This window comes from Ascaphus truei, chromosome 7 (genome assembly GCF_040206685.1).
Source record: "Ascaphus truei isolate aAscTru1 chromosome 7, aAscTru1.hap1, whole genome shotgun sequence".
Taxonomy (NCBI): Eukaryota; Metazoa; Chordata; class Amphibia; order Anura; family Ascaphidae; genus Ascaphus; species Ascaphus truei.
The window spans coordinates 115,526,208-115,550,164 of record NC_134489.1 but is presented as its reverse complement, the minus strand read 5'-3'; the positions used below and the strand labels follow the sequence as shown (position 1 = coordinate 115,550,164).

The 23,957-nt window shown below is 46.4% G+C and overlaps 1 protein-coding gene and 1 long non-coding RNA gene across 2 annotated transcripts in view; one reads left to right on the top strand and one right to left on the bottom strand.

Moving 5' to 3' along the window:
• Positions 1-23,957, top strand: part of DPP10 (dipeptidyl peptidase like 10) — a 511,573-nt gene that overhangs the window by 194,917 nt on the left and 292,699 nt on the right. The gene's annotated exons all lie outside the window — the stretch shown is intronic.
• On the bottom strand, positions 3,601-5,229 carry LOC142498588 (uncharacterized). The gene is made up of 2 exons (XR_012802505.1): positions 5,037-5,229; positions 3,601-3,879 (listed from the first exon to the last, which is right to left on the bottom strand). It is a non-coding gene; the product is annotated as an uncharacterized LOC142498588 (long non-coding RNA).

Below are 23,957 nucleotides of genomic sequence, written 5' to 3'. Positions count from 1 at the left end.
ACCTGTCATAACCTATGTGACAGGGGGAAGAGACAGGCAGAGTAGACTAACCATGTCACATATATGTGTGTATTATGTGTGTGTGTTATATGTATGTGTTATACAGTATGCATGTGTTATATGTATGTGTGTGTGTGTGTGTGTGTGTGTGTGTGTGTGTGTGTGTGTGTGTGTGTGTGTGTGTGTGTGTGTGTGTGTGTGTGTGTGTGTATGTGTGTTATATGCTATATGTACATGTTATGTGTGTGTTATGTGTGTATGTGTTATATGTATATGTTATATTTGTGTGTGTTTTGTGTTGCGTGTTTTGTGTGTATGTTTTGTGTGTATATGTATGCGTTATATATTGTGTGGTATATTTGTATGTTATGTGTGTATATGTTATATGTATATGTTATATACAGATATAGTAAACGCAATTGCAAACACAGGCAGGTGCCAACAGATACCATGGCGCGGAAGCACTGCTCCTTTTTCCCACATAGCTAGTGGCATTACAATGGCGTCTGCTCTCACTGGCGCTCTCACACACTCCTTCTGTGTGTGCGTCTGCATACATGGTTTTGTGGGAATTCAGTAGCTTCAGATAACACAAAGTATGCTGGGAAATACCTGAAGAAACAATGAAAGAATCAATGGGTTCCAAATTAAACAAAAGTCTTTGACAACACAAGGGTCAAGAATCTAAAATGGCAGTGGGCTGAACATATCACCAGATGAAATTATCATTGGACAGACCTGGTACCTTCCAAGAGAGATTAAAAGACCAAGACGATGGAAAAGAGGGGGGACCGTGGAAGCTAGACTTAGGGGCAATGAGATGCATGTGGGATGTTTGGCTCAAAAGCAAAGGGAAGTACGGCCTGTTAGCTTCCCCTTCTCAACTCACTCCTATCTTTGGAAACCCAAACTTCCCGTCTGGGTTCTCTCAAAGACAATTTGACCAATTCCAGGGTCTAGGTATTAGACTGGTGGCCGATCTGCTGAAGAATGGAGAAATTCTGTCCTTTCAGGAACTCTGAGACAAATTCCAATCCCAAGACCTCCATCTGTTCAAGTTCCTGCAAAGTAGGCATTTTCTATTATCTCTCTCCCAACACTCCAAATTCCCCCCTCTAACCAGATTTGAGTCTCTTTGTCTGAAAGGCGCCTACCAAAGAGGCCTGATATCAGAGATTTACAGGGGGTTGGAGTCGGCTTCCGACCCCCCCGACCCACCGCTACATGCAAAAGTGGTCCGAAGACCTTAACATACAATAGATGTGGAAGACTGGGAGGATATTTGGGAGCTGGCCGCAAAAACCTCAATCTGTACAGTAACAAAAGAGAACATCTACAAAATATTACTCCAGTGGTACCTGACCCCGGCTAGGCTGAGCCAGATCTTCCCTGGCAACCCTGACCTGTGCTGGAGGGGATGTGGTCAAAAGGGCAACATGGCCCATATTTGGTGGTCATGTCCGGAGATCCAGAGATTCTGGGTCATGATCCAGACGCTCCTCCGAGGGATCTCGGGGATCCTATTCCCCTTGGATCCTTTGACCTTTGTGCTGAGCAAACCCATTAATGATCTCCCCCCCCCACTAGCCAGATTGGTCTCCTCCATTCTGACAGTGGCCAGGTGCTCGGTGGCAGCGGCCTGGAAACAGACCAATGCCCCTGCGAGAAGAACGGTAATTAGAAGGATAGACGAACTAATGTCTATGGAAAATCTACAGCGATGATCCACAAAAAAATGCCCCAGTTCCTTAATACTTGGGGTCCATGGATCGGACCACAGGGCCTGGGCCTCCACTAGGCCCAAACAACACAGAAAAAGGCAAGCGGGGAAGTTGGAGACCTCCAAGGACCCCCCTAACACCCACCCACCCCTCCTTCCCTCCCCCCCTCTGTTCGTCTCCCTCCCCCCACCCCCTCCCCCCACTTTTTCCCCTCCCTTCTTTACCCCCTACAAGAAAACCCTATTGATCATCACAATATTTTATTTTATTTAACTAAATTTGTTACTATGCGTTTATGATATTACTGTAACCATACCTGTATGTGATTGTTACCAATAATAAAAGAGATTGATTTAAAAAAAAGACCAAGACGATGACCAAAAGTAAGATGGGAGGATGAAATCAGAAAATCTGTTGGAGCAACGTGGAGAACAGAGGCTTACAGCCGCAGAACCTGGAAGCCCTTCGGAAGGCCTTCATCCAGCTGTGGGCTGGTGATGGTTATTTCCTGTTCCCTAGCGCTGCGACTTTCCCTATTCCTTTTCATTCAGACTCTTGGTCCTGCAGGGACCTTCTTGCTTGTTGTCCTGTATTCCCTTTGCACTATTTGCCACATGTATTATTTGTCCCCTGCTACTATTCTCTTTGCATGTAGCACTGCTGTTCCTGCAGCTAACAGTGTGTCCTGTTATTTCCCTTAGTACTATTACCCCTTGTCTTTATTTGTTCCCTTAGCTATCATACCCTTTTGCATCTAGCTCTGCACACTTTGCTGGCTTCATTTTGTTTTAAGGAAAGAGAGGGAGATTCCCTGCAAGGCTAATTAGATTAACTTACTAGAGAGGTTGTATCAGGGACAGATAATGTACACTAGTAACGAAGAGAGAGAAGCCCTAAGTGATGCACACTACTCTACTGAATCAAAACAATACATTTTTATTAGAAAAAACAAAAAACGCAAACAAATTAGTTTAAAACCTGAAGGAAGCGCTACTGGGGGCCTGCTTTGGAAGGCTACCCTATCATCCGAAAATATTGGTATAATCACCATGCAATGCCTAATATACTAAATCAAAGTTAATGGCAGGCTTAAAAATATATGGTATTATCCAAAGGTTAGCACAGTGTGGTGTCTACAATGCCTCAGAAGCAATCATATGCAGAACTATGAATACACCTTAGTGATTTCAAAATATGCTTGATGTAAATACTCTGAGGTAACAATGACCCGCTTGAGAAGTTATCAGGGTGTTTATTCAGTCAATCGAACTAGCTTCACTGAACTAGGTGATCCATTGACTGTACCATCTAAGGTGTACAATCAGATCCACATTCCATCAATGGCCTAGGCTTGAATGTGTGATACTATGTATCTATAATGCCTATAGTTGGATCTGATAAAAGTAGCCCCTAATGTGATGCAGACAGGTACTTCCTATCTGCTAGGGCACATGTGTCCTGGATGATGAACATATATGAATGCTAAAAGCCAGAGCTGTATAGGTGCTCTGCTATGTGTTACAGATCAGCTGCTGAGGTCGTGTGTGATTGTAACTTTCTCATCTCAAGAAGGCACTCAGTATGTACCATACACACACAAAGACCACAGACCATTAGCAAGCTGCAACTGCCTGCGTGTTATTCCCTTTGATGTCCTCAAACTTTAATTAATTAGTATAACTTATACCAATCTGAGCCAGAAAGTAGAAAAAACAGGATATTCAGCGCTCGTGCTGTATAAAGATGTGGATAGTCCCTTTGCAGCATGCACATACAGCGTCTCCCCAGAAGCTCTCAAATCAAGGTGAATCCCCCTGAAAAGGGGGGGAAGGCACCCTGAAAAACAAGGTATAAAAAATGCACAAATGCGCACCAGGGATTAGTGGAAGGTAATTTATTAAAAAGTACACATTAACTGAGGGGATCCAACCCCACCTCAGAACAGCTGACGAAGCACGTGGTGCGAAACGCGTAGAGGTCACGACAGGTCATCCTGCGCGTGTTTGCTGGCAAGCTGTGACGGAGCCTGCAGGAGACAGCAGCGGTTTATTCCATCTCCGCGGTGCCGAGATCCGGATGTGAGCAGAGCCACAGGCCTCCGTGTGACCAGAGCCACAGGCCTCCGTGTGACCAGAGCCACAGGCCTCGGTGCAGGATGCTGAAAATTAGATACAAATCAAAGTTTGTCTGTTTGTTACTGTCTTTGCACAAATTCTAAATACAAATCAGCTCATGTGTTTAGGTTGTAGATGGATGTTTTTCCTCTGGCAGAACCCGGTAGACTTATCTAATAAACGTGCACCGGTTCATGCTCGGTTGTAGTTCTGCCTGACTAGTTTGTTTTGAATATCATGAATCGAATCTAAATAAATGTGTCAGCTGGGAAGCAGCACACGGAGCGTGACCTAGTGAATAAAACATTTCTCCTCTTCTATCACTGATATTTGTATTTGTTCTAACTGAATTCCTAAGGGCTCAATTTAATTGGAATTTCTGCAGCAACATATGACTCTTATCTGCATAGAGCATTTATCAGCCATTTTACTTTCCGTTTCTATTTTAAAGTTTTAATCCCTCGCAGGAGGGTCTGTATTAAGCAGATTGGTTCCAGATAATGACACAATTGGCCTGATGGTTATACAGTTTTCAGCCTCTAGTGCTTGTCATATTTGAATATGATTTGGTGTAAGGTGTTTTAGTTATTTAATAATAATGTCAGCTCAGACCTGGCAAAAGGAGTAAGAAAATGGTGAGAAAAGTGATGAAAACATAGGCACAATGTGTTACAGAACATGACCCACATACCCTCAATTCTTGGCCTTTCCATGTTCCTCTTAACCCCAATAAACACAGACACTAAGTTGGGTTCAAATGGTCCCAGCCTTTTATTTAACCACAAACCACACACCTTCCTGGAATTGGAACAAAAACAAGAGGGAAAAGCGCACAACTAATGCAGATAAAAGGTGAGTATCACACGTACAGGAATAAAGTTATTTTAGTCACGTTTAATGCATAAACCAGCAGACAATGGGGTTAGATGCTGTATTTGGATGCTGTACTTGAGTATTTTATATTCTTGCTCCCTTTCCCCCTTATGGTTCCTACGTGCAGAGTTTAAATGGGTTTCCCAGTACATCTACTGCCTAGTCCCGCGGCGCTCGAAGGGACGTCAGTGGAATCTACCCTCTGCTTGAACATCTGAGCCACGTTAACAGCCGACACGGGAGGGATATTTGCTCCATTTATACGGAAGCTATGCCTTCAATGGGACTCTGTTATGCTCCAAATAGTACTATATTGTATGTTTAATACCTTGTAGCCTCTGTGCTGGACTGTTACTCTGCCTCGTGGTTGCTTCCGTGTACCAGCAGATCAGCTGTGCATGTGAGACGCTATTAGGCTATCCCGTCACTGCTGCTTGTTCATACGGTGGCTAGAGACTTTTCTGTGAACTACCCAGATTGAGATCTCATCCTCCCCGACTGGAGTTTGGATGTGTGTCATTGATATCCCATCCTCCCCGGCTGGAGTTTGGATGTGTGTCATTGATATCTCATCCTCCCCGGCTGGAGTTTGGATATGTGTCATTAATATCCCATCCTCCCCGGCTGGAGTTTGGATGTGTGTCATTGATATCTCATCCTCCCCGGCTGGAGTTTGGATGTGTGACGTTGATATCTCATCCTCCCCCGGCTGGAGTTTGGATGTGTGACGTTGATATCTCATCCTCCCCCGGCTGGAGTTTGGATGTGTGACGTTGATATCTCATCCTCCCCGGCTGGAGTTTGGATGTGTGACGTTGATATCTCATCCTCCCCGGCTGGAGTTTGGATGTGTGACGTTGATATCTCATCCTCCCCGGCTGGAGTTTGGATGTGTGACGTTGATATCTCATCCTCCCCCTGCTGGAGTTTGGATGTGTGAAGTTGATATCTCATCCTCCCCCGGCTGGAGTTTGGATGTGTGTCATTGATATCTCATCCTCCCTGGCTGGAGTTTGGATGTGTGTCGTTGATATCTCATCCTCCCCGGCTGGAGTTTGGATGTGTGTCGTTGATATCTCATCCTCCCTGGCTGGAGTTTGGATGTGTGTCATTGATATCTCATCCTCCCCGGCTGGAGTTTGGATGTGTAACGTTGATATCTCATCCTCCCCGGCTGGAGTTTGGATGTGTGTCGTTGATCTCTCATCCTCCCCGGCTGGAGTTTGGATGTGTAACGTTGATATCTCATCCTCCCCGGCTGGAGTTTGGATGTGTGTCATTGATATCTCATCCTCCCCCGGCTGGAGTTTGGATGTGTGTCATTGATATCTCATCCTCCCTGGCTGGAGTTTGGATGTGTGTCATTGATATCTCATCCTCCCCGGCTGGAGTTTGGATGTGTGTCATTGATATCTCATCCTCCCCCGGCTGGAGTTTGGATGTGTGACGTTGATATCTCATCCTCCCCGGCTGGAGTTTGGATGTGTGAAGTTGATATCTCATCCTCCCCGGCTGGAGTTTGGATGTCTGTCATTGATATCTCATCCTCCCCGGCTGGAGTTTGGATGTGTGTCGTTGATATCTCATCATCCCCGGCTGGGGTTTGGATGTGTGAAGTTGATATCTCATCCTCCCTCGGCTGGTGTTTGGATGTGTGTCGTTGATTATCAAAGAATCACTCACATAAGTGTTGTTGATTAATGTAAGATGTCTGCAACTGGACTCTGCTTGTGCCTTTGGTGCCTCTGTGTCCTCTGTATGCTGGTGCTTCTTGGGATCCTTCAGGGTGGTGTGGGCTTGATGATGCACATGGTGGCCTCTATTCGTCCACAGGAGCAATTCTAATGTTCTCTCTCTGCTCTCCACTCTGCTCGGTTCACTCCCCTGCGTCCCAGCTGCCCCTCCCTCCCCCCCTCCCAGCGAAACCGGAAGTGACGTCTACCCCGGATACGGGGGTTCCCTTCAGACACTGAGACAGGTCAGCTTAGCTCCTGCTGCTTTTCCTCTCCCTCAGGCAGCAAGCTTCTACATAGGTTTCACAGGTGCTCCGATGATGGTGCTGGCAAGCTGCATATATTTGTTTTTTTTTTAAATTTGGAGGATAACATTGTGTCAACAGAAAACAATAATACAATACAACACTTGATACAGTTACATTACCATCAATTCTTACCCCAAAAGGGGTGTGTGTGCGGGAACCCTTTGGGGAGGAATCCGGAAGGGAGGTGAGGCACGGTCTCTGAAATAGCCTCCCTACTCCTCTTCCTTCCCTCCTTTAAGCCTCTCTGTCCAGGGAGTCTCGGGCCAAGGGTCATGTCACCTCTGCCCATTGGTCAGGGTTCTCTTTATAATGTGTGTGACATATCTCCTCCCCCAGAAGCTTCACCTCCCGCAACCACCTATCCCAGATCACAGATCTCAGCACCAAACTACGGCTGCCATGCTGCTGCTACTATTTATATTTGCTCTGACCTCGCTTCTTTTCTAAATACACATTTCTTTCTACCAGCCCCATGTCTCCAACTGTATTCATATATCTCCATCTTCTTTACTCCTCAATAAAAAACACCCCGACAAATCCTCTATTCACACCCTCTATCTCCTCCTTCCTGCTGCTGGGGATCTCTAACCTGAAGCCAGACATACACACCTGATCTCATCTACGCCTCCCTGCCACCTCTTCCCCTGTAAATGGTGTTAACCTTTTAATTTAACACCCATTTACAGGACTTATTCCCTCACCTGCTGTCTCTGTAAGTTTCCCCTCAAACCTCATAGATTGTAAGCTCTTCGGGGCAGGTATTTCCTTTCCCATTGTCTGATTTTTGCTGCACTTATTGTATTTTTAAAATTCCCTGTACTGTATTCTTTGTGAAGCGCTGAGTACACTTTTGGCGCTATATAAATAAAGACATACAATACAATACAACCAGAATGGAGCCCCCTGTAGCCATGGCTCCCACAGTACAGAGGCGGTACCCGACTAAATCAATGTTTTTGATGGACAGGCATCATTTCCCCAAATCCCTCCGAATGTGGAATCACATTTCTGTCGTACAAAATCCAGCAGCAAGACACCTCCGGGCGACATTTGTCTAATCTAATGAGCACAGGAAAGCTGAATTTTGGGGAGCTGAAAACCAAAAGGTTATGGTATGAAATATCAAAAACGGCAAAAAATAAACAGGATCTCTGACTACAAGCTAGTGAAGGCCGGATCTGTCCTTCTCTAACCTCCAATCCCAGAGCAGTGGAGAGGAATATGTGGAATACAGCCCCAAACAACCAAGCTTCTGCGGTCCATTTTTCCCCCAGTCCACTCCTCTGGACCCTTCTTCCCCACCTACCCAAGCATCCCAGCTCTTTGATCCCTGTTTCCTCTTGCTCCCCAGGATCACGAAGCCTCCCCAATCCCTTTCTCCCTCTTGTCCCCCAAGCATATGATATGGTTTGACTGATCCATTTCTCTTTTATCCCCACAAGCATTATGTTTCTCACATGCAGGGTTGCCACGTCTCCGGGTTTGACCCGGAGACTCCGGGTTGTGGGCATTTACCTCTGGGCTACGGTTTAGCCTGTCAATCTCTGGGTGGCAGCGGTGTCTCCGCCATTCTCCAGCAATTCCCTCTCCAACTGCAGTGAACATGGATGCGTGGCGTCAAATGACGCTGCATTGCCATGATAACGGGGTGCTGCGTAACATCATGATGCCACGCTGCGTCACGTTGCCATGGCAATGTGACGCCGCGTAGCAGCATGACATCATATAGCGTGCCACGTCATGGCAATTCCCCCTCCAACTGCAGCCATGTTCACTGCAGTTGGAAGGGGAATTACAGGAGAATGCCTTAACGAGGTGTCTGTCTCACTCCGCCCCCGCAGATGCATGGGGCTTCTGTGGTGGTCCCTTAGTTCCCCTTGTCTCCCCAAGTATCTGCAGACCCTTTATCCCTCCACTCCCCCACACCCCCACGGGTATCAGTCCTCTCTGATCCCTTTCTCTACACACCCTCTGCATTTGAAAAGTATCCGGTTTCTCAATATCCCCCACCCACACTGCTCCCCATGCTTGTGTTGATGATAGCTTTGGAGGAATGAACAGTTTTCAGTGCTGGTCGGAGTGGAGATCACCACAGTGCTATAGTACAGTAGTAATCTTTAGTGTAATTCATACATCTTGACATATGTTATGTGAACTTCACCAATTCCATAATCACCTTTATCCACCCAACAATTACTGATGTGATGGGATCATGGAATTTTTGATGTCATCCGTGATGACATTTGTGACGTCATGTATGATGACATCAGCAAAGGTGGGGGATGGTAGCTGCGGAGGAGAACCATAGCAGTGGCAGTAGAACGCAGATGGATGGAGACTGCCGTAGCAGACACTGGAAGTTGTAATTGAGTTTCGGCTCATACCGGTGGGGTGGCTCCACCATTGCCCTCTGCTGCCGCCGCCATGGTCCTCCTCCTCAACAGCCACCATCCCCACCTTCTGCCACAGCACGGCTGCCATCCATCTCCTCCTGTCGCTACTAGCCATACCTTTGTCCATGAATTGGCCCTTAAAATATGGGACAATTATGCGTCCCAACAGACCTTTCAGGGACAATGGGACAATTCATTGAAATAGGGGACAATCCCATATATATGGGACAATCCCATATATATCGTACATCTGACAATCCTAATTCTGACCCATATTTACTAAGCAGTCTTCAGCCATTATTAGCTGTGATAGAGTTGGATGAGATTCCATGCAAGTCACTGAGTTGGGTGTCCTTGCTGGAAGGTGCCGTGTGACAGGAGACTACCGGGTATATATGGGCCTTTGTCATTTGAAGTAAAGTGTTTCTAGGAGAGTGTTTTATAATAACCTTATATATTCATAGCTCCACGCTGATTGGTTAGCACATTTATATTACCATGCAAAAATGAAGAGGGCAAAACAAACTCGCTAATTCTGTCTTCCTAACAAAACTACTGTCGCGGCCGAGTTTATTCTTACCTTTATCCGGTCTCAGCCGCGACAGATACCGGGCGCGCGCCGAGATGTCTCGCACACGTGCCGGAGCCTCGGAGGATCGGTCCTCCGATCGAGGCACCCCCCTCCCCTCTTTGGGTCCACCAGGTCCCCCGGAGCCCCCCACTGCCATCCCCCTCAATAGAGCAACCCAGGGCTCCCTCGGGGAGCCCTGGGCATGCGCGCCATGCGCGCACGCTCCCAATGAAGCGTGACCGCGCATCGATGACGCGCGGCACTCCGAGGGAAAAAAACGAGCAAGCCGGGAAATCTCCCGGCTTGTGGCTCTAGCCTACTAAGGATAAAGTGTGTCGCCACTGTAGTAAATCAGCCTCTTTATTTGCTGTGATATATTATAGAAATACTGATAATACACCCAACCTTTGCAGATAATCTGCTGCTGATATGAGATGAGGGGGCATGCACGTTTATCGCTCTCCATGTTATTTATCCACTTACATAGCTACCTATAGATTTACTGTTTGCTTTTGGATAAAAATAAGATTACTGTATATTTTCATTTTCAAGGACAGAAAGGTACCAATGTTTTGCAGGGCAGGAAAACTCAGCAATCTTTCTTAGATATATGTTTCATCTTGAACTTCAAGGTAATCTCTCTGTATCCCTCTGTGGCAGCAAGGCTCCAGGCCTCTGCTTTATTCTCACCCTGACCGCACATCTTAGCTGAAGAAGGGTTTATGCAGGGGTGGAATTCTTGCATAGAAAGGTTACTGTGAATGTGAGTACGGTAGAATACTTCTCATTTACAAAATGCAGTGTTTGCGTTCTCTAATTACAACATTCCTTATGTCTTTAAAGATGTTAGTTACAAATATCAGTAAGAATGTTATGATTAATAAAATGTTTATCCCCTCGCTATCTCGTTAAAACTACAATTCTTAACACCAATATCCCACGCAAACCCCAGGAATACCGATCAGAGAAAGTGCACTGATATACTACTTGAGCCCCTGAAATATATTTTTGGGAGTTGCTCCTCGCCCCTCAGGAGTAGCTCGGGTTTAGAGAGTAACAAAAGGAAACTTGTGGTTATTCTCTGTCCCCCTCAATCCCCCACATTCCATACCCCCCATACATATGCCACCACCCCAACCCACATCCCCTCCACACCACTCACTTCCCACCCCCCCGCACACCCATAATACCCTGACACCACCCATCACTCATACCCGACACACCATCCACACCCCATACCCTTTACATCTCACACACCTCACAGACCCTCCAGTCCACCATCCAACAGACCCCTCATACCCGACACATTCCTTACATCCCACACCCCCGGACACACACCTCACACACCCTCCAGCCCTCCATACCTCACACCCTGCCACATCCCCCCCACACACACCACACCCCTCACTTCCCTTCCACACCCCTCTCTGTGGGAGTCTCCAGTCTGTAGCTCGGAATCTGTTCCCTACAGATGTCTCGGTTTCTTTGCTGCGCTCCGGGGCCTAGGAATTTTCATTGTGCTAGAAAGACGCACAAACCCTCATAAAATGAGCATTGTATCAAGGTCGTTATGAACGTGGAATTCATTTTTATGCTCTGCATCATATTGAATATCTGAATGATACAATTTATAATAAAACAGAATCCTGTATTTTACATTTATAACTAAATAGTATTAGTAAATATAAATTATTAGGGTAATATTTAGAATCGCCATACTGTGAAAATAATACATTTTGTTTCCAATATAATGAAACCTCCGCACCGCGTCGGATCCGTTCTGCGCAGTGCAGAATTTTTCGTTGAACGGGGCAGATTTTCATGCACTTTCTCTTCCTTTTCGGGCAGAGAAACATTCTTTTAGTACATTACTGTGCTAAAAAAACGAAGAAATAACGCCTTTTTGCTGCTGTCCTGTGGGTTTGTTGGAGATGCTGCAGGCCGAGGATCTGGCACTTCCTAAAGATCACAGACTGTGTCATTAATGTATCTAGAAATGGTCGTCACACCGGCATGTACATGTATGAGAGAGAAGAAGCTGCTACTGAGGCCCCCCAGCTGTTAAAAGGAAAGTCCTGTTGTATGTGCCAATAGTTCTATTCATAGATCATTTATATTTTTCGTATTCGCTTCCTGAAATTAATGGGGTTAAATCCAGGATTTAGTAGTTTTTGTTGTGAAAAATTGAGACTAATTTAAAACTCTGGTGATTGTGATTCCCAGAGAAATGATTTGTAATTGCAGCTGTCTGTGTCACAGTTTCCATGTAATACATATTTCTGCAGAACTGCACATTTTAATTTGGCTTTTTATTGCTCATGTAAGACAATATTTTGTTTTTACATATACAGTATTTGATCTTTCAACATTTGCATGTAAAATAGCCAGAGCGTCATGCTTTAAGGATTTCCAATGTCTCTTGATTTACACGTACATATATATTCTAAGTTATATTGTTATCCATTCTTCTTTTAAAATAATCATTGTGGTATCGTTCAACATATTACTGGAAGTAATCGTTCAATATGGATTTTTTCCCTATCCTTTAATGTAAAATGTTAAACATATTATTTTCTATTCACATTTATATTTGTGGAGGATCTGGGCCTGGTTGGACATATTTGGAATGTCTGGTGGTCAAATAGTGGACTTTTTCATACATTCATCTTATATTTGTGTAACATGGTATGTTCCATAGTACCTGTCTTTCCTCACATAGTGTATCTGTTATGTAAGCCCTGTTAATTTCCAGGCAGTAACAGGTTAATCTATGGGCCAATGACCCCCCTTCTGCTTGCCTTGAAAGTGAAAGAAGATAGGTGGTGAGGCATGGCCTGTGTAAAGCCCCCTTGGAGGTGGGTATAGTCCATGAGCCCGCCCCTTCCAGAGTTTTCTAGGGGAGTAGCTAAAAGTTAGAGAGTCTTTGCTCTGCTCCTCAAGGAGTGAGGAAGGAGCTATCAGTCTTCACTATAGCGGGGAAAGCATGTTCACTCTAGTCCAGCTGGCTTAGAGACCTCCAAGATTGAGCCCATGATACAGGGCGAGCACCATCTAGAGGTCCTGAGATGGCAGAGAATATGCTGTAAGGAGAATCTGTGCAGAAGGAGAAATAAAGCTGCTTGTTCACCAAGACCCTGCCTGGGTGTCAGTTACTGGGCAGGAGGGAGACTGAAAGCAGTGATGGGACCTGATGTCCTACCCCTAGGATCCTATCACGACTGGAGTCACTGTACCAACGAGTAAAGAACTAAAGACCACCCCATAATGCTGTCCTATTGCCCTTTACAATCGCGGCCACTCAGCTCTCCTGGAACAGCAGGTATGCTTCAGCACAACACAAAGTTAGTAATCGGTGTATTTCCCAGAGGAGGGGGGAAACAGGGTTACATTTGTATATCTTTTTTAATCTGAGATTCTTTTCTGTAGGGTTTCCATAGATCTGGGTTTATCTCATTTACATGATATGAAAAGAAAAAACCCTGGGAGGAGTGGTACCAACCTCCAGACAACTGATACAAGTTGAAAATGAAAAGGTTTGGAGGTTGGTGACCCCTCCTCCCAGGGTTTAAGCTCACCCCTCCCCACTTTTTAAGTAGCAGGTGTTTCCATGTTCCTGTGCAGGACAGGTCCACTGAGACCGTTCTCCCTCCACTGCAGAGGTACATGAGAATTTTCACAGGTAGTGTTAGGTCCTGCATACTGGTCATGCCGTGACGTGGCTGCATACTGGTCATGCCGTGACGTGGCTGCATACTGGTCATACCGTGACGTGGCTGCATACTGGTCATGCCATGACGTGGCTGCATACTGGTCATACCGTGACGTGGCTGGATACTGGTCATGCCATGACGTGGCTGCATACTGGTCGTGATGTGGCTGCATACTGGTCATGCCGTGATGTGGCTGCATACTGGTCGTGATGTGGCTGCATACTGGTCATGCCATGACGTGGCTGCATACTGGTCGTGATGTGGCTGCATACTGGTCATGCCGTGATGTGGCTGCAGGCTTATATTGCTTTTGCCAAAGGGTTTAACTAAATGACCCTTACTCATGAGAATACTAACATCGAAGTATTTAACTATGTATTTTGTCACATTGGATGTAGCATTGGGTATTTTTTGTCGTGTGTTGTATACATTTGGCCACGGTCAGTAGCACTCCTTTTAACACAAATACATAGAGTATATGATGTGGTGGGTTCTGGGGTTAGAGCCTGCAGAGACTGTGTGTACTGTACATCCAATATGACAAAAAATACATACTTAATGAGTTATCTGTTTGCCTTCTCATATGCAGGTCCTAGCACTACCTGAGAATATTCTCATGTACCTCTGCAGTGGAGGCGGAATGGCCTCGGTTGACCTGCAGTGGAGGGGGGGTGGCCTCAGTTGACCTGCAGTGGAGGCGGAATGGCCTCGGTTGACCTGTCTTGTATTGTATTGTATTGTATGTCTTTATTTATATAGCGCCATTAATGTACATAGCGCTTCACAGCAGTAATACATGTGGTAATCAAATAAATAACAGATAATATAAATAACAGATCATGGGAATAAGTGCTTTAGACATAAAAGTAACATTTCGGAAGAGGAGTCCCTGCCCCGAGGAGCTTACAGTCTAATTGGTAGGTAGGGAGAACGTACAGAGACAGTAGGAGGGAGTTCTGGTAAGTGCGTCTGCAGGGGGCCAAGCATTATGTATCGTGTTTAGAATATCCACAGTGCTATTCATATGCTTCTGTAAGCAAGTCTGTCTTAAGGTGAGTCTTAAAGGTGGATAGAGAGGGTGCTAGTCGGGTACTGAGGGGAAGGGCATTCCAGAGGTGTGGGGCAGTCAGTGAAAAAGGTTTAAGGCGGGAGAGGGCTTTAGATACAAAGGGGGTAGAAAGAAGACATCCTTGAGAAGAACGCAAGAGTCTGGATGGTGCATACCGAGAAATTAGGGATGAGATGTAAGGAGGGGCAGAAGAATGTAAAGCTTTAAAAGTGAGGAGCAGAATGGAGTGTGAGATGCGGGATTTGATCGGAAGCCAGGAGAGGGATTTCATGAGGGGAGATGCTGAGACAGATCTAGGAAAGAGTAGAGTGATTCTGGCAGCAGCATTTAGGATAGATTGTAGGGGAGACAGGTGAGAGGCAGGAAGGCCGGACAGCAGGAGGTTACAGTAATCAAGACGGGAGAGAATGAGGGCCTGAGTCAGAGTTTTAGCAGTCGAACAACAGAGGAAAGGGCGTATCTTAGTTATATTGTGGATGAAAAAGCGACAAGTTTTAGAAATGTTTTGAATGTGAGGGGCAAATGTGAGAGAGGAGTCGAACGTGACCCCTAGGCAGCGTGCTTGGGCTACTGGGTGAATGATTGTAGTTCCAACAGTAATGTGGAAGGAGGTAGTAGGGCCAGGTTTGGGAGGAAGTATGAGGAGCTCTGTTTTAGCCATGTTGAGTTTAAGGCGTCGGAGGGCCACCAAGGATGATATAGCAGAGAGACATTCAGAAACTTTGGTTTGTACAGCAGGTGTAAGGTCAGGTGTTGAAAAGTATATTTGTGTGTCGTCGGCATAGAGGTGATAATTAAACCCAAAAGATGTTATTAGGTCACCTAGAGAGAATGTGTACAGAGAAAAGAGAAGAGGTCCCAGGACAGAGCCCTGGGGTACCCCCACAGAGAGATCAATAGAGGAGGAGGAGGTGTTAGCAGAAGAGACACTAAAAGTACGATGGGAGAGGTAGGATGAGATCCAGGATAGAGCTTTGTTCTGAATACCTAGAGTATGGAGAATGTGGAGGAGAAGAGGGTGGTCCACGGTGTCAAATGCTGCAGAGAGGTCGAGTAATATGAGCAGAGTGTAATGACCTCTGTCTTAAGCAGCATGGAGGTCGTCAGTTATTTTAGTGAGGGCTGTTTCGGTGGAGTGAGCAGTGCGGAAGCCAGATTGTAGAGGGTCTAGGAGAGAATAGGTGTTGAGAAAATGGAGCAAGCGAGAGAATACAAGACGTTCAAGGAGTTTAGAGGCAAAAGGCAGGAGGGAGACAGGTCGATAGTTAGAAAGACAGGTAGGGTCAAGCTTGCTGTTTTTGAGTAATGGTATGACTGTTGCATGTTTGAAGGAGGATGGAAAGGTTCCAGAGCAGAGGGAGGAGTTAAAAATGTGTGTAAGCGTAGGGATTATAGTAGGAGCTAGAGGTTTTAGGAGATGGGAGGGAATGGGGTCAAGAGGGCAAGTGGTAGAGGGAGAAGATGAGATCAACAGCGACACATCCTCCTCTGAGACAGTGGAAAAAGACTCAAGGAAGGCAGGAGGAGAGTTAGGAAGAGGTGTAGGATGGGGGGAAGAAACAGAGGGGATGTTCTGCCGTATGGATTCCACCTTTTCCTTAAAATAGTCAGCAAAGTCCTGAGCGGAGATGGAGGAAGGAGAGGCAGCTGAGGGTGGTTTGAGTAGAGTATCAAAGACAGAGAACAGTCGGCGTGGGTTAGACTTGTGCATGTTGATTAGTGCAGAAAATTAGGCTTGTTTAGCTTGCGAGAGGGCAGAGTTGAAACAGGATAGCATAAATTTGTAGTGAAGGAAGTCTGCGAGAGTGTGAGACTTCCTCCAGAGGCGTTCAGAGGAACGAGTGGAGGAACGCAGCATGCGCGTGTGGAAATTTAGCCAGGGTCTAGGGTTAGAAGGGCGAGGGCGGCAGAGAGAAAGCGGGGCATGTAGATCAAGAGACGAGGACAAGACAGAGTTGTACTTTCTGACCAGGTTGTCAGGGTCTGTAGCAGAGCTGAGAGAGGAGAGGGAGGTGTGTAAAGTGGACTCAAAGTCAGGTAAGTGAATAGAGCGCAGGTTTCTGCAGAACCGGGGGGTAGATGGAGGTGGAGAAGGGGAGAAGCGAGATAAAGAGAATGAGATGAGATGATGGTCAGAGAGAGGAAAAGGGGAAATGGAGAAATCAGAGAGAGAGAAGTTTTTAGTGAAAACCAGGTCTAAGTAGTGGCCATCCTTGTGGGTGCTGGCTGCAGTCCACTGTTGAAGGCCAAAAGAAGAGGTAAGAGAAAGAAAGCGGGAAGCCCAAGAGAGAGAGGGGTCATCAATGTGGCAATTGAAGTCCCCAAGGAGAAGAACAGGGGAGTCTGAGGAGAGGAAGAAAGAGAGCCAGGATTCAAAGTGAGAGAGAAAGGCAGAAGGGGGATGAGTAGAGGTAGGTGGGCGATAGATGACCGCCACATGAACAGGGAGAGGAGAGAAGATCTGGACAGTGTGAGTCTTGCACAAGTACTGTATATGGAAAAACCTACTACTTAAAAAGTGGGGCGGGGTGAGCTTAAACCCTGGGAGGAGGGGCCACTAACCTCCAAACAACTGTTACCAGTTGACAATTTACAAAAATACACAATCTTTGCAAGTTCTAAGCCCAGCACATCGTATCATATATACCTGTCAAAAGAGTGCTATTGGGTGTGACCAAATGTATAAAACAAAAATACCCAATGCTACATCCAATATGTCAAAAAATATAATGTTAAATACTGAATTGTTTGTCTTCTCATAAGTAAGGATCATTTAGTTAAACTCTTTGGCCATAGTGTTATAAGCCTACAGCAATGTCCCGGCATGACCCCTCTGCAGGTCCTAACACTACCTGTGAAAATGACTTATGAGAAGAAACCAGTTAAGTATTTAACTATATATTGTTATTGTTGGATGTACATTGGGAATTGTTGTCTTTTGTTGTATACGATGCAGCCACGTGTATTAATCAGCTGCCGCAGAGCATGTTCTAGTGCACAGCGCGCCAAGAGTTGGCCGTCTGCGGCACAGAGCTTGGCAGGCAGGAATGGCCCATCAGGATTAACACAGCGGGGTACTTGCCTCTGAATGGGATTCCCGCTGTGTGAATCCTACCGGGCTGCATCAGTCTGTAAGAGACGCGCAGTAAGAGTGAGACAGAACCAGTCACTCTCCCTGCGCGTCTCTAACCGGCGATCACACGGCTTCTCCGTAGCTAAACCGTATTAATTTCAGTCTCTGGGACCCCCTGCTTACCGAGTTACAGGCCCCAGTATGGGGTGCCGGTATCTCCCTGCATTGTTTAAATGTCCCGCGTCACGTGACCTGGACATTTAAACATGGCAGAGAGGCTCGGGAAGCAGGGGGTCCCTGAGGCTGAAATGAATTCGGTTCATCTCCGGAGACCACCTGCTTCAATACTATGTTATTAAAATAAAAGAAGCACCTCGATCGCCTGTTAGAGGCGCGCAGGGAGAGTGACTGATTCTGTCTCACTTTTAGTGAGTGTCTCTTACAGACAGGAGTAGCCCGTTAGGAGTCGCATAGCGGGAGTCCTTCTAGGGAGCCCGAAACGCGTCAGAGTACTTCTCACAGCGCTATGTGTATTCTGTGATGACTGATCCTCAATAAAGCAGTTTATTTTTACTACTATTGATCCAGCCACCGTCATCTTATTACTTCATTCTACAAGCAGTGCACTGCTTGCACGCCCTCTCCATGCACACAGCTTTCTAGTTTCATGCTGCAGCTGCACGCTGAGTACAGGACAAAACGGGACTACTTGTAAGTGTGAGTACTTTCATCTGTTATTTCATAGTACTTTACAGCTTCCTAGGCTAGCTCCAGGGGAGCGATTGTTTTATATAAATATATATATATATATATATATATATTGTGACAAACGGCTTACTCCGGGGCTCCGCCGTCTGTCCGGGACTGTTAGAACACGGTCTTTTAGGGTAGGTTAAATGATGAGACGTCACGTACTGTTCCTTTAAACAGGCTATGCCTGGTTTATTCAGTCCCAGGCACTGAGACTGCCACAGTTTAAACAGAAAACAAAGCCAAACAAAAAGCTGCTCGTCTGAGCGATAACTTAAACTTAGATGTCCCTGACTCAGAGTTGGAAGTGGCTTGTCCACTTCCACCAACAAAATAAGTACCTTTGCAGTCTTTAGACAAACTAACAGAATGAATGAAGCGATTTGGGAAAGAGGCTTTCTCACCCCTCTGCAGTTCAGCAGCCTTTCAGGCTCTTGGGCGGGGCCCAGAGGAAACAGGAAACAGGTCTTATATACCTGAACTCTAATCAGCATGACAGGTGACAGAAAACAGGCAGCAGACAAACTGTGGAATGGAGTGCCTGTACCACGAGGCTGCCCTGTTCAGTTTAGACAGGACAGAAACTGTTCAGTATCCTGGGAGCCCTGTATATGGAGTTTATTACCAACCCCTGGTTTCTGTCACATATCCTCCCCCCCAGCTCAGACCTCGAGGGGTGAGCGACCATGGATATTAGGGAGTGCATCCTTGACAACCCGTCGGCATTGCCATGTTTGTGCCCCGACCTGTGTTCCACAGAAAATTTAAAGGGCTGTAGGCTTAGGAACCACCTGGTCACCCTAGCGTTCTTCTCCCTATTTTGACACATCCAGGTAAGGGGTGCATGATCTGTGACCAATCGGAACTTTCTCCCCAACAGATAATACTTGAGTGTCTCTACAGCCCACTTTATTGCGAGACACTCTTTCTCGACTATGGAGTAATTTTTCTCCTGGGGATTTAGTTTCCTACTTAAATAAAGGATGGGGTGCTCCTCCCCTTGAGACTCCTGGGAGAGTACCGCCCCCAGCCCTACCTCAGATGCGTCGGTTTGGACTACGAACTCTTTGGAGAAGTCAGGTGTGACCAACACTGGTTGGGCACAGAGAGCTTCTTTCAGGCTTCTAAAGGCTTGTTCGGCTTCGGGGGACCACTTTACCATTAGCGGTCCTCTTGCTTTTGTGAGGTCGGTTAGTGGGGTTGCCTTAGTTGCAAAATTGGGAATAAACCTCCTATAGTAGCCAATTAACCCCAAAAAGGTCCTTACTTGTTTTTTTGTGACTGGCCTTGGCCAATTTTGTATCGCCTCTACTTTGAGTGTTTGTGGTTTGAGTAACCCTCTACCAATAGAATACCCCAGATACTTGGCCTCCTCCAGACCAATAGTGCATTTAGCGGGGTTAGCAGTTAGTCCAGCAGACCGAACTGCGTCGAGCACAGCTTGGACCTTTGGAAGGTGGGACTGCCAATCTTCACTATGGATTACCACATCATCCAGGTAGGCGGCAGCGTACCGAACATGTGGTTTTAAAATTTTATCCATCATTCTTTGGAATGTGGCGGGAGCTCCATGTAAGCCAAAAGGCAGCACCTTATATTGAAAGAGGCCGTCTGGGGTTGAGAAGGCTGTTTTTTCTTTTGCCCTTTCTGTGAGGGGAACCTGCCAGTACCCTTTTGTTAGGTCTAGGGTTGTGAGATATCGGGCTTTGCCCAGTCTCTCTACAAGTTCATCCACCCTGGGCATAGGATAAGTATCAAATTTTGACACCGCGTTTAGTTTCCGGTAGTCATTACAAAACCTTGTTGTACCGTCTGGCTTTGGGACTAAAACTATAGGGCTGTTCCACCCACTTTGGGATTCCTCAATTACGCCTAGTTTTAGCATTTTTTTAACCTCTAAACTTATAGCCTCTCTCTTGGCCTCTGGGATTCGGTACGGTTTAAGGTTAACTCGGACCCCCGGTTCAGAGACTATGTCATGTTTAATTACGTTAGTTTTACCTGGCTGTGTAGAGAAGATTTCTTTGTTCCTTCTCACTAAACTCTGGACCTCTCGTTTCTGATGCACGGACAGTGTTTCAGCTATGCTAACCTCTGGGTCAGTTTCTTGATTCTCTGACGGACCTGGGGGTACTAGGGTTAACAAGACCTCTCTATCTTTCCAGGGCTTGAGTAGGTTTATATGGTAAATTTGCTCAGGTTTCCTCCTACCTGGCTGCCTTACCCTATAATTTACTTCTCCCACTCTTTCCAAGACCTCATATGGCCCATGCCATTTAGCAAGGAATTTACTCTCCACGGTGGGAACCAGAACTAGTACCCTATCACCTGGAAAAAAAATTCTGACCCTAGCACCCTTATTATACGTATTCCTTTGTGCTTCTTGAGCTTTCTCCATGTGTTCCCTCACTATGGGTAGGACTGCAGCAATGCGGTCCTGCATTTGGGCAACATGCTCTATTACACTTCTGTAAGGGGTAACCTCGTGTTCCCAAGTTTCTTTGGCTATATCCAGTAAGCCCCTTGGATGTCGGCCATACAATAGTTCAAACGGGGAGAAGCCTGTGGATGACTGGGGAACTTCCCTAATGGCAAATAACAGGTATGGTAACAAACAGTCCCAGTTTTTCCCATCCTTATCGACCGCCCGGCGTAACATGCTCTTTAAGGTTTTATTGAACCTTTCCACTAAACCATCTGTTTGTGGATGATAGACTGAGGTTCTGAGATGCTTGATTTTTAGGAGTTTACATAGCTCTTTTGTTACTTGGGACATAAATGGTGTTCCCTGGTCAGATAAGATCTCTTTAGGAATTCCGACCCGGGAAAACAGAAGTACTAACTCTTTTGCTATGTTTTTAGCAGAGGTGCTACGTAGGGGAACTGCCTCCGGATATCGGGTAGCATAATCTAATATTACCAATATATGCTGATGTCCCCTAGCAGACTTTATTAGGGGTCCTACTAGATCCATAGCAATCCGGTCAAATGGTACCTCTATTATGGGAAGGGGTACCAATGGGCTGCGGTATGCTTTGAACGGGGCGGTGATCTGACATTCTGGGCATGAGGAACAATAGTTTGTAATTTCTGCCAGAACCCCAGGCCAATAAAATCTTCGGAGAACCTTTTCTTTTGTCTTTTCCACCCCTAGGTGTCCCCCCAATGGATGACTATGTGCGAGGTGTAATACTACGTTACGGAATGTCCGTGGTACCAACAATTGTTTAGTTGTAACTGATTTTCTTTTATCAACCCGATATACTAGGTCGTTCTCTACCTCGAAGTAGGGGTAAGCAAGTGACCTATCTGGTTGGCCATGAGTACTATTCTGGTCCCGTATATTTCCCCTTGCTACCGCTAATGTGGGGTCCTCCCACTGGGCCTTCTTAAAACTCCCAGGACTGACCTCTAGGTCAGCGAGGGTCTTATCCTGTACTGGGGTGGTAAGTGCCTGATCAACATCTTGATTTGGGGTATTCCCTACCAAAGTAGTGATGGGGAAGGGAATTTCACAGCACTCCTCCTTTTCCCCTTTCTTATTTGGGCCCTCGTCAACCTCCATTTCTGAAAAAGGGAAAGGATTTGTTTCTTCTAACACTTCGTTATGGTCTGCTATTGAACTCTGGGCGCTATTCTGAGCTGGGGACCACATTTTTAGAAAATGGGGAAAGTCGGTCCCTATTAACACATCATGTGCCAGTTTGGGTACCACACCCACCTTGAAATCTAAAGAACCAAATTCTGTTTCAAAAAAAACATCAACAGTGGAATATTCATGATTATCCCCATGTATACAACAAATTGCCACTCTTTGTGAACTGTTTACCTGTTTCTTCTTAATGGGCAATAGGTATTCGGACACTAGTGTGACCATACTCCCAGAGTCAAGAAGTGCCCGAACCCTCTTACCATTAACCTTTACAAATGCCCACAGATGGTTATTCAAGGGGTCCTCTGGGCTAGGGCCCATACATTGGGACAACAGCGAATAAGGTTCCACGCTGTTGCATTGCATGGGCTCATCATTTAGTGGGCAGATTTTTGCTGTGTGGCCCCTCTCATGACAATTTACACATTTAGGTACATAGTCTGTGTCCCACTTAGAGCCTTTTCCCGGCTCCCCATGTTGGCTATTGCCCTTAGTGTGCGAACCACTGTTGCTGGTGCTGCGTGAAGGTGGTCGCCGCTCTTCAGCTCCCCTTAACCCCGGTACCCTTTTACCGTCTCTGGAAGAGTCCTGGAACCTCGGGTAGTGGGGTTGCTCCACGACTGTGGGTTGCGGGTGCTCTCCTGCTGCATTGTACCTTTCTACGAGGGCCACAAGCTCATCCGCATTGTGGGGGTCACTCCGACTGACCCAATGGCGTAAGGCAGAGGGAAGTTTCCTCAAGAACTGGTCCATGACCAACCGTTCCACGATGTGGCTTGCTGAGTTGATCTCGGGTTGTAGCCACTTCCGGGCGAGGTGGATGAGGTCATACATCTGGCTTCGGGTGGCTTTATCCATCGTGAAGGACCATGCGTGAAACCTTTGGGCGCGAACAGCCGTGGTTACGCCGAGGCGGGCGAGGATCTCGAACTTCAATTTTGCATAGACGTTAGCTTCGGCTGGCTCTAGATCAAAGTAAGCCTTCTGGGGTTCGCCGCTTAGGAAGGGTGCGATTAGACCAGCCCACTCAGCTTCTGGCCATCCCTCTCTCTGTGCCGTGCGTTCAAACGTGAGAAGATAGGCTTCCACATCATCCGAGGGTCCCATCTTCTGAAGGTAGTGGCTTGCCCTGGTCATTTTCGGAACTGGGGCTGCCGCTGCCAGTGGAAGGTTACTGATAGTCTCCCTCAGGATCTCGAGTTCCTGCTGTAAGCCCTGAGCGAACCGCTGTTGCTCCTCTTTCAGCAAGCGGTTTGTCTCTTGCTGGTTTGCATTCGCCTGTTGCAGGGCTTCATTCGCGTCTCTCTGGACAGCGACATTGCGTACCAGCGCACTCACCACGTCTTCCATCTTGTTTGGAGAGAGAGAAAAAAAAACCTTTTTTTTTTTTTTTCTTTAAAGTTCTTTAACCCCCAGACCTTTTAGTGTTCTGCCCGCATTCTCCACCATATGTGACAAACGGCTTACTCCGGGGCTCCGCCGTCTGTCCGGGACTGTTAGAACACGGTCTTTTAGGGTAGGTTAAATGATGAGACGTCACGTACTGTTCCTTTAAACAGGCTATGCCTGGTTTATTCAGTCCCAGGCACTGAGACTGCCACAGTTTAAACAGAAAACAAAGCCAAACAAAAAGCTGCTCGTCTGAGCGATAACTTAAACTTAGATGTCCCTGACTCAGAGTTGGAAGTGGCTTGTCCACTTCCACCAACAAAATAAGTACCTTTGCAGTCTTTAGACAAACTAACAGAATGAATGAAGCGATTTGGGAAAGAGGCTTTCTCACCCCTCTGCAGTTCAGCAGCCTTCCAGGCTCTTGGGCGGGGCCCAGAGGAAACAGGAAACAGGTCTTATATACCTGAACTCTAATCAGCATGACAGGTGACAGAAAACAGGCAGCAGACAAACTGTGGAATGGAGTGCCTGTACCACGAGGCTGCCCTGTTCAGTTTAGACAGGACAGAAACTGTTCAGTATCCTGGGAGCCCTGTAT